General features: G+C 38.6%; 1 long non-coding RNA gene across 1 annotated transcript; it reads left to right on the top strand.

The window, feature by feature from the left end:
* The first annotated feature begins 9,662 nt into the window (after positions 1–9,662).
* LOC110362914 (uncharacterized) lies at positions 9,663–14,684 on the top strand. Its single transcript, XR_002420608.2, has 3 exons — positions 9,663–9,999; positions 11,966–12,192; positions 13,126–14,684. It is a non-coding gene; the product is annotated as an uncharacterized LOC110362914 (long non-coding RNA).
* The last annotated feature ends 6,756 nt before the right edge of the window (positions 14,685–21,440 follow it).

Raw genomic sequence — 21,440 nt, 5'->3', positions numbered from 1 at the left:
TGGTTCCATATGTTCCTCTCATAATAACCTGTAGGCTTGTGTGAAGAATTTTTTCCAACTAGAAGAAATCTGCTTTTAGAAGGGCCTGGTAGATTCACTGCATTTTTTAAAAACTGGCTGAATTTCTGTTCCAGTTTGACTGAAATCAGAAACTATTTGGATTATTTCACATGCTAAGTATTTCAGTGATAATTTATTCTGTTCCAGCTGTAGTTGGCTTCATCTGAATATACTGAGATTGGAAGGTTGATCTAACAATTTAAAGCCATTCACACTTCGGTCTAGCACATAAATTCTCCTCTATTGGTGGGGACTCCAAATAGTTTAGTGATTAACAAAGGTTACAAAGTGAGTTTTTAAAAAATTATAAAGGCAAGGTTGCTGTGCTGGTTTGAAAGTAATGAGAAATTACCTCCAGGGATAAGTTCACACTATGTTTTCTCTTTTATCTCTGCAACATTGACCTAGAAAACTGAGGTTCTTGTGCAATTACACTTTCAGGAGGTGAAGCTATTGAGAACACTCTAGATTTTGCAACACCAGTTGTGCTGATGTAAAGACCTACTTGACTCCAGTTAAAAGCATTGTTCCACAGTACAAAGTAGAACGTGGAAACAGAAACTTTTCAACTTTATCCAAACTCTTTGCTTCTGTTATTTGAAATGTATGCAGAAACTTCTAGTTGAGTTTGCAGGGAGACTGAACACAGTTCCAAAGTGTGATTGGTCACTTGCATTTCACATACAGAGATGACAATAATATATGGTAGCCTGAAGGGAGGTAATGGACTCTACTTATATAATTTTCTACCTGGTAAGAAAGTGTTCAGCTTGCCATAGTCCTCCAGAGACTCTCAACAAAACGTTTCTTTCTAGCCATGATAAATTATATACTTTACTAAGTTTGGAAAGATTCTTTAGTTTAAAAGTTGCTGTGGAGAAAGAAATATCTACTTCCCCACCCAAAGGGCAAAGAGATTGGGAAAAGCAACTTGGGGGCTCTATTGTGTTTGCATGGCAACGTTTTTGCGGGGGGGTGGAAGACAGGGGTGAGGGGGTGGCTATAGGGATGGCTTTTGTGAGAAGCTGCCAGAAACTTCCCCCATATTCAACAGAGCCAATGCCAGCCAGCTCCAAGGCAGATGCGCTGCTGGCCAAAGCTGAGCCTATCAGTCTCATCTGCCCATTATGACAGTTAAGGAGTGACCTACCTGTCCTTATCTCGACCCATGAGTCGCAGTGGAGGAGGGCAGTCATAGAGCAGTTTTGGTGGGCACCTTGGCTGCCAGACAGGGTGAACCCACCACAGGGTGCAGCCTCCAGTTGCCAGCTCAAGTGGTACAGAGGCTGCTGGGTGACTCCTCTGACCATGCAGAACTTGACCAACTTTTCTGCCAGCACCTCTCTAACTCCTGCCTCTGTATTTGGTCACAAGCACATTTTGGGTTGACAATCAGTCCTGAGACAGTCTTCTTAAGTTAGCCTGGGATCATTTGTATCCATCATGAGTGAAAATTCCTGGTGAGCAGAGCCATCAATTGAGATGCAAAGAATAAATACATATTGAAAAAAAATATTTTCCGTTTTGTCAGTTCAGCCCGCAATAGTTATCAGAAGCTTAGATGCTTACCACGCTGATCTTTTGGCATGAGATGAATGTCAATTAATTATAAACAGAAATATAAATTGTTTTAAAGATCTTCTCACTGAATGTCAAGTTACAAAATCTGTACAGTGAATTTTTAATATAAGTTAGATTTGGGTTAACTGTTTCTAGTGACCGAAGTATGAAGGGAACCACATAGGGAAACACACCTCCAACAATCAACATGATGCACACAGCAATGTCAGACTGCATATGCTAATTCACTCCATAGTTTCACAGCTTTTAAGACCAGAATAAAAATTAATTCATCTTATTCAACATGTAGTTCATAGGTCATTGTATTTCACTTAAATCAGGTTCAATCATTTTATTTACCATTTTTCAATCCTCCAAAGATTTTAAATGACAGATGAAATATAAGACAACGCAGTGCTTAATGAACAGAGCCTGACTCAGAAAAACATTGGGCCAGTTCAGGCCACAGGTTATTCACCACTACTGACAAACGACTTTTAATTGGATACAGCCCTACTTCTTGAGAGAAAGGTGAAGAAGATTTGGGCAATTGCACATCATCCTGCATCATCCAAGTAGGCAACCCACTGCAGCACAAGACTTCCACACTGGCACAGGCACCAGCATTTTGTGCAAGTGTCTTTTGTAAAAGCTTCTAAAGCTTTACTGGGGTAATGACAGTTGAAGAAAATATGTAGAAAGCAAGTTGGGGAGAAGATCCTATAAGCAGTGCAAGTTGCTAACCAAAAATTAAAAAATAAAATAATAAAAAATAAAGTAATATTACAGCTCTTGATGTACCTTGCTGTCAAGTCTAATTTTGTACCATTTGCTCAATTGGAGAAGAAATAAACTCCATATTTCCATGCAGAATATGCGTTTGTGACACCTTTCTTCATATTGGTCCAATTTCATACTTGCAACCAGGTCACGCTGCAGAGGAATAAAACCTGATGTTTTTCTGGCAACTGGTGTCAATTTCCTTGTGTGCTGCAGGTTGGAGAAGCTCGAGCACTGCTGGGCAGTGAGCAGCAGATCCGTTCCTTCAAGGCTGTGCCTAAGCTAAGAGGGCAGCTCTCTCTTGGTTACTGTTGTACCACAACCAAATGGGAGACGGTTCCTGGTTTCCAGAGTTCAAAAAGAAAGGATAGGGAGAGAAAAAAAAAAAAATATCAGGACCAGCAAAAAGGACTCCTTATAGCTGTCACTGTATTCTGCAGAAAGAAACCACAGACCTTAGTGTCATTTTGCTGCTGGTTTATTGCATACTTTAATGTTATTCTTTACTCTTTGCATTGTTTTACAAATAATTTTGCTCCACTTTTAGTGTACTTTTCTCTGTTTTTCTCTGAATATACATATATATATATATATATGGAAATACAGCAGCAGTCTTTCAGCTCTCTTTCTGTCAGTAAGAATTTATAGGTATTTACAACTTTCATTTCCTTGTAATATAGTTTTCTAAAAAATAAAAGCAGCTGATATTCATGGAGGAGCACCTGATTAATACTATTTTTTAAAAAAACTACTAGTCTTAAAGCTTATACAATTACTACAATGTTACTTCATTCTCTTGGACTAGAGAGGGAAGACATTTTAACTGTGCATAGCAAATTCAGCCCAGTAAGTTACTGCTGTGTGATTCAATAATTCATGAAACATAAGGAGTGCAAAGAAGTGTTGCCAGGCTGCCCAAAATTTTGGATCTGCATATTATATTATGCTATATAATTTGCAGTCTATCCAACTTCTGATTAGGATAATTTGCTATGATTCCCTTTACTCATATGCAGAGGTTTTTAGAATTAATATTTAGTTGTTCAGTTAGAGTTCTCACTTTCTGTATCGGAGTGAGTTTCACGAGTTTAGGGAGTTTTTCCTCTTTTTTTTTATTTCTGGAATAGGTTGAGGCAAAAATCCATTTTCTCACATAATTAATTTCCTTGTCGACAGTAATACAGCATGGGTCACACAATTGCAATGACTTGAATGTGACCATTACAGGGCATTTCAGCAGCAGGGTATAAAAACATATTTTTACAGAAGTTTCAATAGTGCTAAAAATTATATCAGTCTCTACTTGTTAGAAAGCATGAGATATATAAGTGCTAAGAATTGTTGCAAGTCTTTGCATTATATTGCCAGGCTCCTATATTTTTATAAGTTATTCTCTCATCAGAGCAACATCTGAGCAACCCTGGCAATATAATAATTGTTTAGTTGCATAAAAAACAGCTAAATAAAATCTACATAAAATGTGATCTTTTCCAAAAATGCAGTTTAGATGCCTCAATAGCTGTCAAAAATTCCACTAGAAAAACATAAGCCGTTTCCTACTGCCTTTTGAAGCCCATTCCGCCTGCAGCTGTACTGTTGGCGATGCATGTACAAGATAGATTGTGTGCCTCATTAGGAGCAGCTTTACATCTCATATTCAGACACCAGTCTTGCCAAATCAGCTGCAGTTTCCTTCTTCCAAGACTGAGCTGGATATGCCGTTTCTCAAGAAACTCTTAGTAGTGTTCTCATGGCTGAGCAAATATCAAACAATATAATGTCTCTTGAAAATTAAGCAAATAAAGCTATGTTTAGGTATCTTCTGAAACAATGAGAAGTTTTATCTGCTAAACTTTAGCAAATACTTCAGTTCATCACGGTACCTCAAAAGCAAAACTATATCACATTCTAGTGACCTCCATTCACTTTGGCAGTTCTCATTAAAACCACATGCAGGACCATGGTCAAATATGAAATTTCAGCTCCCTGCATAGATTAAAGCATCAGGTTTGATGCCTAGCAGAAGCTTTGAGAGAGATTATTAGCTCCATTGAAAATATGCTGTGGACATACAGAAGCTTGCTCTGCCTGAACCACTTGCCACACAAAAGCTGGTTTTGGTTAGCCAGAGGAATGTTTAATTCATTTTTAAAAACACTTCTTTTAAGGCAATTTTCATTTACTGCATTCCTACATAGAAAATATTGTATTTCGTGCCAACCAAGGAAAGTTTACAATGACCTAACTTCAAACAGTGCTAAATTTCTCCTAGTCTTTTAGGTTGGCAGGAAGTATACAGCAGTTCCAGAGTTCCCTGAATAGGTCTCAGGGCCCAGAAATATCCAAATACAAAGCTTTTACTTGGCTTTGAAGCCCTGAGGTAATATATACATCTAGTAGATCCATTTTAATTTGTCTCTATCTGAAACCTGACAGGTTTAACTGTGCTTTCCTTTAGCAAAGTACGGGTTTCCCGAGGACAAGATTACAAATCAGAAAACTAAGACAAACAAATGAAATTCTAGATGATACTTGACAGAAAGTAACTATCTGATTTGATTTCCTATGTTCCACAGTCATCTGCAGCTTCTATGGCTGACAAATTTGGCACCTCCTTTTTTCCTTTAAGACTTCCTCCATTTCCCTTTAATACTTTCCCCTCATAATTTGCACAGAACATCTCCTTTTTTGTCATGTTGTGACATTTTTAAGGCTGCTACAATATTTTGCAAGTCATGCATCAAAAGAAGCATGTGTTGTTTATGCACCTTGGAGAAGTCACAGCCTATTAGCACACTTTTCGTTCCCATCCAGGAGGCCGCGTGAGACAGCTGAACTGCACAGATGGAGATCTGTCATAGTGCTCCATGTAAATCACCTCTCCTCCTTTCGACCGGGTTGCGTCACATGCTTTCCCACTAAACTGCGGCTTTTTGACAGCAAAGATGTTGAGAAAAGGTTGTGGAAAAAAATAGGACAATCTAGAGCCCAGAGCTCTGCTCTGTTGTAGCCTAAAGCTACAACAAATGCATGAGGAAAATAAGAGGGCTTCTCTCTTACAGCGAGGGTTGATATCTCTAGCGAGACATCAGATCAAGTAGGAGAGCTGTCTAGGGAAGTCAGGGAAGGCACTTAAACTGATGAGATTGACTGCATCCAGAAAATACAGCCCAAACATTCTCTGGGGTTAAAATTTCAGTTAACTACTTGTTCTCCCAGCTCCTGTGTACCTGTTCAGCTGAGCACCCAATCTGTGTGCCTACTGCTTCTGAACAGGAGCAAAGTAGAAATGACACTGTAAGACAGTCTGCTTTTAATAATACATTTCTGTTGTCATAACAAAATTTTTGTTCCAATGATATTTCCAAGTGTATTAGAAAGCCAAAGGGTTGAGAACAAACATTTAAAAAAAAAAAAAAAAAAGAAATAATCAAGCCTAACAATTGTTTATTTTAAAATCAGATGATGTATAAAAGAATTAATGTTACCTTTTTATTTGAAGTTGTGTTTAAATTTAGCCACATGTTGTGTGTTATGTAATACCAATACTAGTAAAACTTGGCAAAAAAAAAGAGGATCTGTACTTTTGTGCAAGTTTGTGCTAAGAGACTCAGACTTTGTCCTACTTATAAAGCCACTTCAGATAACGTTAGCCTACTTGCATCTTATTACTTTTCCAAAATAGCACAAAGAAAAAAAAAATCTTAAAAGAAAAAGGACTGAGTAGGAAAAGGGAATCTCTTCTCTGGAAAATTATTCCAGATGCAGGCAGCAAAAATACACAAAAGAATATGAGCCTTCATTAAAAGATCTAGGAGTTTATTTGGATTTTAGAATTTCTCCAGGTCCTCTGTTTCTCCCTTCACTCAAACAGTTTATCTGTGCTAGGCCTAGGTGAACAAAACCCAAGAAATTTCAGGGAAAACATTGACAGAAACAGAAACTGCAGAAATTATGATTGCACATGGGAACTACCTGAAAACTGACAGTCCAAAATTATTTCAAAGTGCATTGAACACCTACTACGAATAGGATTTATCTCTTAGTGCCAGGTTTTTCTTCCAGGAGGCTGTAGGAATAGCCAAAGTTGCCTCATTCAAAGCACTAGCTCTTAATTACTAAAAGGAGACCTCAGAAATACTGACATGTTGGACATAGTGCTGTAAAGTCTCATTATTTTTTCACAGAATCAGAATAATTTTGGTTGGAAGACATTTTCAAGGTCATCGAGTCCAGCCATTAGCCTAACTCTGGCAATAAACCATGTCCCTGAAAACCTCATCTATATGTCTTTTAAACACCTCCAGGGATGGTGACTGAAACACTTCCCTGGACAGCCTGTTCCAGAGCTTGATAATACTTTCTGTAAATAAATATTTCTTGATATCAAATCTAAACCTCCCCTCCCACATATTTCACAGTGATCTGTTGATTTGTCAGTCCCCAGATAGGGCATGTTGTAGGAATCAGTTTCAGATGACAGGTGCCTGCCACGAGAATGTGGGTTTTACAGAACAAGGGTCTGAGACTCCTTTCAGGGGAAATAGGCTATAAGGAGTACACTACCAGAGTATTTTAGGGCTTCAAGTAGTTCTGAAATTACATTCACATTCTTCTTTATTCAAGTAACGGATCTAGGCCAGGCTAAATGTTTCCATCCATTAATATTAAGACCTCTGAATTAGTTTGAGTTTGATAAAAAAATGATTGAGTTGATTAACTGACTCTTCTTAATCAAGAAAACAGACACTGCCCCCTTAAAATTTCAACTACTTCCAATAAAAAATTAACATTCAATAAAAAAGAAGGGGTTTTAGCCTTTTTTTTTTCCTATTTTGTCACTTAAGAAGATGAGATTTACCTTAGAGAAAGCAAACAGTTGCTTTCAAAATAAATAGGAAACTAAATCTAAAGAATGAATTTATGATGTAAGATTTCTGTATTTTCAGTAACAGATGGTATGGGAAGTAATGAATTTCTAATCACGCATATTTGGCTGAAGTCAATAGATACATTTACACCTCAATTCTTCTAAATAAACCTAGAAATCCCCTGCTTTTGCTAAATGTTTCTATCACAGTTGACTAAGGAAAAAAAATCAGAGTTGTTTTTTAGAGATAAAAAAGGTGAAAAACCTCAAGGTTTCACCACGGACATTGAGATTCCTTGGGGACATTCAACTCATACATTTGGAAAACTTAAAGTTTGATACATTAATTTCCATTCCATATTTTTTGTCACAGACTAAATTTTAATGCCATAATAAATACAATAATGCAAATATTCCAGATAGGTATCCAGAAAAGACCATTTTTCCCCCCCAAACACTCAAGCATTAGTCTTGCATAAGGTGAATGCGTGCCTAATAGAAAAATCCGTGTTCATTGCCAGAGGCTCGTATTAGTCATCATGGTAAAAACAAGCAGAGAAATTGAGGTCTGTATTAACACAGCTAAGCTGTAAATCATCTCCAAAAGTCACTAATTCCAGCTCTTCCGATCAGACATTGTGTGCCTCAAGTGATTAGGGGTATTTTTAAAACAAAAGAGTCTTTAATTGGTGTGAGTCTGGAAGGACCCTGTACCTTTCAGTGCTCCTCAGCACATTTTTGCAGCATCTTACAACATCTATGATGCCAAGTAGGCACCTGCTTTCCACCACTGTGCACAGAAAGGATGAGGTCCCACAGAATAAGACTCATTTTGTAGAGCAAACTGACTTTCTCAGGAGCCACACAAGCTATGCTGATAGGGGACATGGTTTAAGTAGTGTAGGATGAGGACCCTGTGGTGGAAGAGCAGCCCCTCACTCCAGCTCCCAGGTGGCTCAGGTGCCAATGGCAATGTGCCTCCTCGCCAAGGGTGACCTGAGACAACCACTGTGCCCACTGCTGTTGCAGGGCAATATGGTGAGATACACCAGCAGACATGCTGCTGGCCCCCTCCCCTGGCAGAGAGGCTGGGTGCCAGCAGATCTGGGCACCAGGGAATGCAAGAGGCTGTGCACCTCCAAAATCCAAGAGGGTGCAGGTCACTGGGCTCAGGCTTGGGTCTTAGGCAATGACTAGGGTGTGTTGTTCACATATGTGCTTGTGGGAGCACAGCCCCACAGCTCCTTCTTTGTGAGCAGGAATGTACTAATGGCTTCCCTGCATTTGATACCACCTACACATTTTGCCTCTTTTTCTCCCACCCACTGTCTGAATTAGATGACTCAAGATCTGTCCTCTGTTACACTGAGATAAAACAAAGGAACTCCAGAGATAAGAAGTTACTCCAGGTGGTATTTGAGAGTTAATGGAGTAAAATTTGCTTCTGTGCCTGCAGCTACTGCCACTCGTCTGCTTGAGTAATAGAGCCTTAAACATTTAAGTGGTGGATGTTAATGCATGCCAGCTGCAAACCAACAGAGCAGGCTGTAAACACATTTTGCTTGTTCCTCTCTTTGTTTTTTAATGTGCTCTTTTTCTCAACTGAGATCCTCTCTCACTGTATCATACTGACATGAACGGGCTCAGCCAGCCAGGGTAGGGGAGGTACAGCCTAATATGACTCACGGTGTTCGTCGAGTTTTAGTCATCAAGCTTACAGCACAGCTATGGTTAGCACCCAGACTGCAGCATTTCAGCCATTGCAAATTTCCTATTCTATTCCTTCATCTGGAACGAGCCACTCTTGTATATCTGTAGGTTTTTTTTCTTTAAGGTTGCTGGTGTGCAAACCTATGTATGTTTACATACCTTTCAGTAGCAACATCAAGAGAAATCTGTTTCTAAACCTGTTAGACCTGAAGCTGACACTGTCACATTTGTGGAAGTGATTTATTTTGGAGTTGCAGGTATCTGTTTCCTCACAGGACAGAACTTGAACTCTATTGGCAAAAATTATTTTCTGCCTTGAATTTGATGTGGTCATATTCCATAAATCAGATTTTTTCCTGTATAGGGAAATTGTTTTATTAGTGAAAAACATATTCAGCTTTAACTAGGAGCATGGGGAAGCTGTGTACTTAGATAACACCCTCAACATGCAGTCACACAGACCCATGCTTGACTGCACTCGTTCTCTCTCCCATCTTGTCATTTTGTTCATTGGAAAACCCGTAAAATACATTAAAGTATCAAGGCCCAGAGGGCACTGAGGCCCTAATTGTCTTGAATAGCTTCACCTGGGACCCCCACCCACACACTCCCTTCTCATAGGCCCAAGTAACCATTTAAGCTCAGGCTTGGGCCTTACTTATTCCTTAAGCCATAGTGTGAGTGTGCTTGTTTCCAGCTCTGACTCCCAGCTGGATTGTGGACTTGTGCTACTGATAACTTGACTCTTGGCTGGATCTTGGAGCTGTGTTAGAGCCCTGTCTCTAGACAAGCTTCTGCTGTTCCTGGCATGGTCCATCCCTTCTGCTGGTCTGTGACCGTTGTTGAACCATGTTGCAGCCCTTGGCTCTGTCTGCCATGTCCAGACCTGTGAGATAGTGCCATGGGTGAGGGCCCTCAGCTCCTGGGTTCCTATCCGAAAGAAAGAAGCTGGACATTGCTGTGTCCTGCAAAGACAAAGTTGGTGAAGGACCCTGAGGGCAAGCTGTGAAGTGCTGCAGGTAGGTTTGCTTTATAATTATAACACTGCCAATGCTTGTCAAACCTCCAAAATGAGCTGTATGGGGCTTGTTGGAGGCAAGGCTTTTCCTTTTGGGTAGTCACATTGCTAAATAAGGTATGCACCAGGGTATGTGTCCAGTTGAAATAACAACAACAAAATACAAAGAAAAAGATTCCATTTCATTAGGTTAGCCCAACTAGCATCTATTAACAGTGAATTTTTATATTAATAGCTTCCTCTCTAGGTGCATATTGTTGTTCTTATACACATACTTGGTGACCTGATTTTTCAACTGCTAACTCCAAAACTGAAAGTCTGTATTAAATTTTTCAACTGGTTTAACTGCTGTGCAGTACCAGTGTTTTTTTTTTTCCATCTTTTTTTCCATCTCTCTGTTTTCTCAAACTCTATTGCATGCAGTGTGATGGGTTACTTAAGTACTGAGGTGTTTGCTGCTTACCTGTTTACTCACTGGGATCTCACAGTACAGTGAAAATTCGAATGAATTCTAATGCATCATCAGTATCATTTATTATTTCCCCATCTTACATCTGTTCTTGAAGCCTTTCAGCTCTCTCTGCCCTGGAAGCTTCTAACTATCTGTAAATAAGTCTGGTAGCCTAGCAACATTGAGTGAATGTATTTCCCTTGCTGAATAACACTGGGCATAATCAAATCAGCTTGTTATGCTCTCTGCAGCATTAACACTCTGAGTTGGAGACAATTACAAATATTTCATGTACATTGGCATAATTTTGAATTTGAATCTTTTATTCAGCTCCTTAATTACCCACTAAATGAAGTAGAAATGCTCAGCTAACTAGAAATAAACCAGCTCCAGAACTAGGTACAATTTGCAAACTGAATTGATTGATTAACCTGACCTCCTCTCAAAGACACTAAAGAGAAGACAAGCACCATATCTGAGTATTTGTACTCACCAGTACAGCCAACCAGACAGTTCTGAACTACCTTAGGTGTCTGGCATAGAGAGAAATGTGTTGTGGTGCAGATATGTCATTCTTCTAGGCAGGGGATGAGCTCATGTCATAAAAACTGAGCTAGCACCTACAAAAAAGTAGCCAATAGTACCATCTATAATCCTTAGGACTGTCTTCTTCTAGAGGGAAGCTTTCATAGTCCAGCTGTGTTTCCTGCAACATATTTCAGGGGTGGAAGCAAGTTACAGGCTTCTCTCTACCCTGTCAGGATTACATGCATGTGAGGAGTGGCACCATTCTGAAAGATGTGTGTCTTGCTCCTGCAGTATTGGGTTATCCTAGCATGGTAAAGAGTGGTACAGATCATCTTTAGCCCCTGCACAGTTAAACAAGTTAGAGCATGAAAAGCTTAAGTTTATATCAAAATTATGTCAGAACAAATTATTTGATTTGTAGCATGCTGTACAGATTTGCGATCTTCTTGAAAATGGTGTTTTGTGTGAGTAGAAGTTTACATTTTCTGGATACTACACCTCTTCACTTCAGAACAAGTAATTCTGTATTCTGCATTTTTTAATTGACCTTTTTAATCTAAACAAGTTTGACAGGGCAATGGAAGAATGATTCAAGCATAATGTTATCACAAGACATAGCCAAGCACACAAATAGCTCTTGCCTTTTTTCCCCTCTTGTCTCCTCCCATTACTGATTAGCACAGATGTTAGTAGACAGACAGCAAGAAATCTGGTTTTACTTAGGTTTTATAAGCTTGAGTGTATACATATATATATTTTATTGTCTGGGAAGATGCCTGGTTCTATAATAAAACTAACCAAGTGTAAGGACCAGAGGAACTAAACCCTGTTAGGATAAGGTTCAAATAGAGAATTCATTTTGGTGTTGTTGAAAGCTTTACTTATACTGATAAATAACTTCATGCAGCTTAAAATACAAAATTTTAATTTGTATTGATACAGATATTACTGAATCAAAATAATCACTTCACTTTCTTTTCATTTTCAGTTCTGCGTAACTAGCTTATATTGCTGAAACCTGGCACAGAATGTGATTTACAGCCACAGCAAGAGCTTGCTTTGGTCTTTGCTACAAGCTTAAAGCACATCTAGCTCTGCTTTCTTAACTTGGTACACAGCCCAGCATGGGTGGGACTGAAGATCATAGGCTTGTAAGACAAATGCATTTATTTCCTGATACCTTGTTCCAGGCTCTGGGAGTTAATGTTGTCTCTTGTAAGTAATTGTATTTGCCATCCTTTTTTTCCTCACAAAGTGGCATAGCTTTCTGCTTTGTAAAATCACTGTTTGCCACCCTGAGACAGAGACCTAAGCATTGATGATGTGCATGCCCTGAGGTTGTTGCAACCTGGGAGGTAAAAACTGATCCTACTGCTTTGCATGAAATCAGAGTTTGGGAGCAATTTCACAGAAACCCTAAATAGATCTGTCTGCCTGTTTCTCCCATTAGCATTGCAACCTGTTTTACACCACAGTTTCACTCCTTTCAATGGTTACTTCTCTTGCTGTCAGCCTTCCCTTCCCCATTAGCTGGCAAGAGACCTGAGCAGAGTTGTCAGGAGAGGGCTGCAGCCAGGCCTCTCCTCAACAAACAGGGAAGAAACTTGTGACCTTGAGTAAACATATAGCAGAGAGACAAGTGTGTGTGTGTGAGAAGAGGTGCAAAAAAAGTTGAAACCAAAAGAACCACCTTGAGATGTAGCTGGTGGATTTTGAATGGAGGGTGAGACACAGAGTGGGAGACTGGCAAGTAAAAGGAAGGTGGGAGGACACTTCTTAGTAAGATGGAGGGTGAAGGGACAGAATTGCAATGGGAGAGAAATAACATATAAGACTTAGAGCAGTAACATGGAAAATGACAGAATTGCAATTTATTACAGTGCCTGAGTGGTAGATAATTGACAACTGGAGTTGAAAAGGAGTGTAAATACTATGAGTGGGAGGAAAAGTGAAAAAAGGATTCATATTTCTGATCCATGTTCTGACTATGCAAAGGTAGGAATGCCATCACACCTACACGGTGTATCTCGGATTTGCTTTTGAGAGTCACAGGAAGAATTTTTCTTAAAATATCTTAACTATTATTTTAATCACTCTTTTTCCTGTTTCCGCTACAGAGAACCTTTTTATTTTCTGTTTCTTATGCAGTGGAGAGCCATCACCTCTAAGATTCTCTCCTTCCCTTGAATGCAGAGAGATGGAGCTCTCATAAAGGATTTGGCTGGAGGAACAAGGAAAAAGTACTGTGGCACCTGATCCTGGTTTTCAGGAAAACATCACTGAGCTAAAAAAAAAGACCCAATTCAGGTTTGTATTATGGACAGACCAAATAACACACAAACTGCAAAACTGAGACCTCTTCTGCTGTTTACCTGGCTCTTTTTGGGTGGGCAGAATTAGCTGTGTATTTTGTTCACTAAAATCTGAAACATACTGTAATACATGAAAAAAATAAATTTAAGTACTTGAAGAAAATTACTGTACTTGAAAAGGGAACATTGAGCACATATCTGAGGCTACGGAGCCTGCCTATATAGAGGTTTGCTGAGACCTTTGCAGGTCTATATAAAGCTGTAACACTTCCAACTGAAGGGGGACTGAGTGTGCCAGATCAGTAATGAATGACTGGTGCTCTGCTGTCTTCTGATTCCCCCAGCCTCTTCTGGTATCTGAAATGTCAATATTTTCTGGAATGTCCTTTTGAAGCATGTTTCTTCCTCAGTGCTGCAGTGCCCTCCAGTGCATGGAGAACAAGCTTTAGCTTCTGTTACCAGGAATCCAAAATACAGACACCATTTTATATCTGATGTTAAGACTGAACTCTTAATGATATTTCAGATTACTTTTTACCTGGTTTCCAAAGTGTAAAGGCAGTTCAATGGCAGCTATGCCTAGCTACCTCAACCCAATGCCCTTGGTCAGTGTGATCAAGCCAGAGCAACTACCCTCAGAAAGCCATCTCCTGATTAGAAACCTCTCCCAGAAGCTGCAGGACACTAGTCAAGGGTCTCTGAATCTGCCTGCACCACAGACACAAAACAAGTCTGTGGCTCTCTGCCTGTTGAATGAATCTGGCTGTCTCCAAAACCTGGGGCATATGTCTGCTGCAGAGCTGTGACATGTCCCCCCCAATTTCTCTACCACCTCAGCCTGCTGAAGATTTTCTTCTATGGGGCATCTCTTCTGATGCTCAAAAGCTCAAAATACTTTCCACAACAAACAAGCTACTTGAGGTGAATGATTGTCAACTCGGTCATATCCCAAGAGTGTTTAAAATGCTCGCCTAACTAAAGTAGTAGCAGTGGCATGTGGGCTGTAGTTCAAGGATTGTGTTCAGACTAGTAAAGTTTTACTAAACAGTGAGGTGGCAGGTTATTTTAATGAAAAACCTAGGTAAGGATGAGTGAGAAAGTCATAGAGCAAGTCTGAGGTTTTTTTACAGTTACACTTTTGCTGTTGTATATCTCTAGTACAGTTTATTAAATTCCACCTAAAACATTGACAGTGCTTCCCTAAATACAAGTGAGGGAATCTGTAAGTGCAAAGCAGCTCAAAACAAATACCTGGTTAGATTCCAAAAGCTGAGGGTGGGATTTTCAACAGACTAAATGAATTCAGTTTCAAACTTCTGTCAAATTACAGTGAGAGATGCTCACAAAAAAAAAAAGAGTATATTCTGGTAAACTGTGTTGAATGTGGAGAATCCTCTTGGTATTCTCTCATCTCCTTAATTTTTCAGTCAAGAGGGCATGTTTTAGTTCACCTGGCAACTGCTATAAAAAGAGAGCAATGTTCCTTCCATATTTTTCATTCTCTTCCAGATTTCAAGTATCTGACTGCCACAAAGCTGGTGAACTTCTTCTGGTCAATCTGAATACTTGTAGATCAAATATGCAGCATTCTGGTCAGTGAGATCAGTCAAATGAGGAAAAGAGGTTGCGGGAGAGGGGAATGCAGAGAAAGAGGTTATACGCAAGGACTCAGCTAGAAGGAAGGACGTCAGATGAAAATAAGTACCTGTACTCATGGGAGGGTTGTAGAAAGGATAAGCCAGCCCCTGAAATGCTTTGCATTTTGAAATTATGATTTTCAGTCTCCCTCTACATTTTGGATTCACAATAGCATTTTGTAATATTATGACCAAGTAATGTAATAGCATAGTCTATAAGGGTAAGACTTAAATTACTTTTCTCTCTGCAACTGGTATACCACAGAGACTGAAAGCAAAAATGTAAAGTTGAGTATTGATGACAAGTGATGGTAGGTTGTGGAATTGACAGACTGTATTTTTCCTCAGTATTTAAGTGTGGATCTCTTCCTAGGAAGAAGTATGTGTGCTTTCAAGGCCCTTTTTTCAGCAGACTTTCTAAATGTACTAGCCAAGGTCCTAACATATAGGGCCAAGTTGGTGTTCATAGCTGCTTAGGAGCAGATGCTTGAGAAATGTAATGGACTGTACTTAGCTAGCAGTTATGCTAGACAGGCTCTCAAAATTTGTCCTTCGTCTTTTTCTTGCTTATAAATCAAGAAAAGCTGTAGAATCTAACCTCCAACAGGAGCATCTGGATGCCTCACTGTCTCCAAAATATTATTATCCTCTCCTGTATGTCCTCATTGTTTGTGCTGGGCACTTGCACTAGGACTGAATATTATGATTCTGTGTACAGTGATACCTAATTTCGACATTTGGTGGAAGTTTGCAGAACATGCTTGGCTACAATTTTAAAGTACTGTTATCATTCATGTGACTTTGCCTGCACACACTCTGTGAAGCAGCAAGATTTCTGACCAACTTAAAGCAAAACCTGCCCACATACAAACCTGCAAGGACAAGTTTCAATATATAGCACTCCAAGCCCTGGTTCAGTGTGGCTGGCTGAGGCACAAATAGAAGTTGCATGGATCTTAATAGGAAAGGCTGCCCCAAAATGCAACATTAGTCCAAATGTCCCTGCTCATTGCAGGGGGGTTGGACTAGATGACCTTTGAAGGTCCCTTCCAACCCAAACTAGTCTATGATTCTATGAAATAAAGCGTAGACTCATTCTGTCAGTAGCACGTTGTCTAGATAAATTCCACAGGCAATCAGAGCTGGCCCAGAATAAGGGTACTCTCTTAGAATTTGAGATTAGTTTTGAGGTTAAACTTGCAAATTAAAGCATTTCCCAAAGCACAGGCAATAAAGCTTCAGAAGTGTACATGAAGCATATGAAAGCCTTAGAGGTGCTTCTTAAATGGAGATTAGGCTGCAGTCGTATTTGTGAATACAGTTTTCTATAGTTAACCATCTTAGCCAAACCATAAAAGGCAATTAGTAAACTGTTAGCTGATAATGTGATGGAAAGTTCAGTTCTTTTTTCCATTAAAAAGCCCTTGCCATTTGCAAGTGAATGTGATTGTATTTTTGCATGTGTCATTACTCTAGAACAGCTTTGACTTACAAAAATAGAAATCCATAATATGAACAATTAATCTCTAATTTTAAACCAGCATTAACACATGTTTTGTAAGAACAGACATTAATTGCATTAATAATGCAATGTAACAGTGATCCTTGAATTTAGGAAAAATTACTTCTATTCAGCAAGACAGCCTTTATTGCTCAGTCTGCCCTAGCACCGCTGTTTTCATGGCTCTGGTGTAGTTTCTTTGATATAAAATGAGTTCATGTCTTATTACACCATCAAAGAAAACTTGTTTTATGCCAGCAACCATCAGCTGACCTCTATTGAAGAGCTGTGTTTAAGTAGTAGCACACATTAACTACAGCCCTCCAGGGTTCATGTGCACCCTCTTATGTCATGGACAGGCAGTTTGGGACAGTTATTTTCCTGTTGCAACTGTTCTTTTCAAGCACTTTAAATCCCTGACTGATCCTTGAAGCATCAGTTCTGATTCCTTATGTTTATTATCACATACATACCTGGGCACCGTGTTACAGTTAGGTTTTTGTGCTCACTTCATAAACATTCAGCATAAACTGAAATTATTTTAGTGATCCTTCAGGAAACCTTACTGCCATAATAATATAACTTTATCAATAATTTTATTAGGTATCAAAAATACAGAAAGTTTCTGAGCCCAAGTATTTTACAGTTTTGCACTGTTGATATGGACGATATTCTTTAGGTAGTATTATCTGTAGGCTGAATTCCAGCTATATCAAGTTTTTTTTAAGCAAAATAACAATTGGAGTAGGTGAAGTTGAAACTTACTATTTTGTAACAAAAGAGCCTCATTTCAGCTTAGCTGGTAGGCAGTAGGTGTTTGCTTATTTATTTTCTAGGTGTTTGCTTATTTACATGTCCCCAAAACTTGAGATGCTCCCAACTGTCACATAATTTAGGAGTTTCTTTCCAATAAACATATTAAAAATAAAATTTAACCATATATTTTAATATCCCTTTCCACTCTACATAAAATTATATTTCTTGTTATTGCATTGAAACAAACCAAGACTCATTAGCAGGGACTTGCAGTTACTACTTTCAAAGGACCTTCCATCCTGTTTCTACACCAAGACCTTAAATTTATGTACAGCATCATTTATTTTGTCTTCCTCTGCAATGTCAGCTGCAGAATAGTGTGTTGTTGCCTACTTTATCTTCTGGAGTTATTTGGCAAATAGGATGGGCGCTTTTCTTAAAGGTTGGAAGGAGAGGAGAGACACTAGATGGCAGCAAAATCTTAAAACTGCGTTCTGTCTGTAGTCTGGTCCGAATCTAATAGCTGTAGGTAGCCTTCCAGCTGTGGAATGCCTCTCGGGACTTCTTCCGTGGTTCAGCTGTTTGTCTGCATTGCCAAAAAAGTCAGTGTCTTCCTCAAGCTTCTGAAGTACAATTTAAAATCAGAACTTCGCTTTTTGGATGAAAATCAGAAATTATTCTTTTTCAGTATTCCAACACCTCCTCCTTCCCCTCCCCCTATATTTTTTAAAATAATTATATATAATTGAGTAGGACTTTGTTCAAATTTTCTTCTTACAAAGGCTTAGCTGTAAACAAATGTGGCAACTGGGGTACTTGCCCTGTTGAAGTTTAGCAGTATTGTGTTCAGTACCGGCTTGTGCTGCTCAGTATTGTCGTGCTTATTTAACACTCCTTTTCCCACTGTAGCAGCTTTAGGTACACTGAGTAAACACGTACACTTTTTGTGAGTGTCTTATCTGTCACTGTAATTTTCCTAAGCGAGATTGTTTGCTGCTTTATTAAATTACTCCTGTTCAAGCCAACAAATGCTTCTTATGTTTCTATAGAGGGAGTCAACTATAGACTTCCTACAGATTCTGGGAAGCCAGATGTTTCCTAAAGATTTGATTTTTCTTTATTAGGAAAAAGTAGTTAATAAGTTTTGTATGCCTCTTTGTAAAGTGTTCTTTCACTAAACTGATTAATTAGACAAACTTTTCAAGGGCTATTTTTATATACTTGCAGCTGCAAATTAAGGATGTGCAAGGTAAAGAACTGAGCATTTGTGGACCTTGATATGTTTGAGAACTTTACTTGCTTCAAGAGGATGGATTTCATGTATTAGTGTACAGGCGGATATTAAAGCAGCACTGAAACATCGTGCAAACTCCTCAGTTCCACAGAAAGCTTTTAAATCAGAACATGGTCGCTTCAAATGTGGAACACGGACCTCCTGAAGCCTACTGCATAGCTATACTGCCTGAGTTGTATACAGGAAAGGGCGGCCCAGGCCCAGCTTTCACGAATGATGACAGGTAAATCCAAGGAAGTATGAACTTTTGCCAGGCTTCTGTGTCTTGGTGATTCTTATTTAATCAGATGTATGTTGAGTGTCTTCTCTCCAGGTGAAAATGGAGACCCTTTAGTTTATTTACAAAGTCTGAAAAAAGTTTAGAACTACAAGTGAGCCAGGAGGTAAAATGTGAGCCTGAAGGCTTGGCTTCCTACTCCACAGGAGTGTCATCCATGTCTCTGACTGCTGAGAATTCACCTTTTCATTCTCCAGCTCAATTAATTGTCAGGGTCTTTTCTCCCATTCAGTTTTATTTCACACATTTATTTTCCAGCCTTCCAGTCACAGAACTTTTAATGGGTTTTTAGTTTAATCCTCAGTGTAGCTTCCTTTGGGGTTAATCTCCCCCAGCTTCTAGATTGACCTGCTATTGCTCTAAAAATGTGAAGCATTTTCCATCATTTTTTGTTCCTCCTCACTGGAATCTTATCCATCTTCAAAATCCCCCCTTTGCCATAAAAAGAGGAGTAATGCATGAAAAGGGGGAGGGTATTTTAAAAGGAGTATAGCTAAATTATTTTTCATTCAAGTAAAATTACTGAAAATGCTAACCTCCAAAGAAATTAAATTATGCTTTATGCTATGGTATGGCTTTATCCTAGGCCTTGGAAATAGTTCCTATGAGGAGCATGATGTCAAATATTTAACAAATGCTTGAACAGTTACTGCGGATCTAAATTCAGAGGCGGTATCAATCAATGTACTATACAACTTTTCAGCTCTTTCCTACAAGGCCATTTCTGGAATTGCTGCTGTTCTGGAAGAAGTGTTAGTCAGCTGCAGAAAATTAAAAAATATTTTGTCAGTGCATGCAATTTAGTATGTTTTTATTATGCTATAAACATTTATAGAGCAGCATCCATCAGAGACCATGCTTTTTCCTATCAGTGCAGCCCTGCATTATGCTGTACCAATGCAGCAGCAGGAAGCATTTTATTAGGAGACTTGAAGTCATTGTTAGGTTTAACTATGTAACTATTTATATAATTAAGAAATAACTCTTGACATAGCTTGTTTATTAAACATTAAGAATTAACCTCTTAGGATCTGTGAAAGGAAGAATCTTTGTGTTCAGTATTACCGACCACAAAAAGATGTTTACTTCTCCTTCCCTAATCCTCTGACCTTGATTTTTATCTGAAAATGTGGTAAAAGGTTGGAAACCATTTACCAAGTTAAGCTTGTTCCCTTACAAGGAAATGCAGATTTGGGAACAAATAGCATTCCAGTCTTTTCCCCAGTGGGCATTATGCCATTGTACTCACAGACATTGTGTCATGGAAATGTGCAGGAAGGCCTGAAACAGCTAAGAAATGCATTGCCTAGTTATATATTCTCTACCACTTAAAAGCTACTGTCTATTCTTATTTAACATCAGAAGAGGACACAAGCTGAGGCTTATGGATTACACGGTTTTTCTGCTTTATTGACTTATTGAGAAAACAAAGCTTAAATAATTCTGACGTATTTAATAAATGCAGAATTTGTTCTTATTGAAAGAATTTAACATTGGTAAGAGCATTTTTAAGCAAGTGATTCTGTAGGTAATTTCCACACTGGTCAGTTAAGCTTTTCAGTGTGAACAAGGAACACATTCAAAATTAAAAACAAAGTCTTTTTGCTAGAATTTTTAATGAAAATATTTCATTTAGCAAGAATTTTAAAGAGATTTCTCCTTTAGCACTCCCTGATTTTACACCAACTTTTAAAATACATTTAAGAAAAATAATAGCAGATGCTAATATTTTCTGATTTTCAAGGTAGCTGTCTTATTAGTGAGATACTTCTAACTGGAAGGGGTTTTAATGTTCTTAAATTAATCTTTTTTAGTTATTTTTATAATAAAAAGTCATTTCTGCTTAGAGACCTTTGTTTTATTCCTTGATACTATCCAGTAAAAACATGGTTTAAATCCACAGGAGCATTTTGACAATCCATTGCTTTCTTGGGCAACAGTGTTTTTAAAGAAACACAAGCTCCTTATGCTTGCTGAAAATCAGAGCACCATAAAGAAAACATCCATTTAAGTTTAGATTATTTTTTTTCTGAGCTAATTGAGATTATTTCTCAGCAATGAACTGGTTCTTGTGCTTTCTTCAGCCTACTGCTCTTTGCTTTTCTACATGAGGAACAAATTTTGGTGTAAGTGGGAAATTCCTAATTGCAGTGTTCCCTCTACCACCTTGCTGACACTGATGTGTTTGAGATAAGGTCAAGGCTGGAATGAAAACCTGTACTCACTCATAGGTAACTTCCATAACACACAGTTGCTTGTGCCACCTTCAGCATTATCACCATTTTCCAAGATGTCAAACCTTACATCAGGAAGAAATTATGTTCTCAAGTGCCCTTGAAACTTCAGGTCAATTAATTGGTACCTATGAGCTACTGATCACTCATAGAAGACTAATATTTGTTTGGAAAATGAAGAGAATGGTTCTGGTGAATCTTGTTGGGTAGTTTGTTCCCAGGGCACTGTTAAGATTGCATCTAGTGAAGGAGCTCCCAGCAATATGTTGGAAAAATCTCAGAAGTTCTATTTTTTTTTTTTTTTGCCTGAAGTAAGAATGGTCTACAAAGTGCTTTTGATCAAATTCCTATAGATCACATCACACATTGTATTAAAACTTAACTTTCTTATATATGCATTCTGCATGGTGAATTAATAATGCAATGCATGATATAAATGTGCAAACACAAGT

This window comes from Columba livia, chromosome 4, assembly GCF_036013475.1.
Source record: "Columba livia isolate bColLiv1 breed racing homer chromosome 4, bColLiv1.pat.W.v2, whole genome shotgun sequence".
NCBI classification, from domain to species: Eukaryota; Metazoa; Chordata; class Aves; order Columbiformes; family Columbidae; genus Columba; species Columba livia.
The sequence above is the reverse complement of the archived record's forward strand: the minus strand, read 5'-3'. Positions and strand labels throughout refer to the sequence as shown.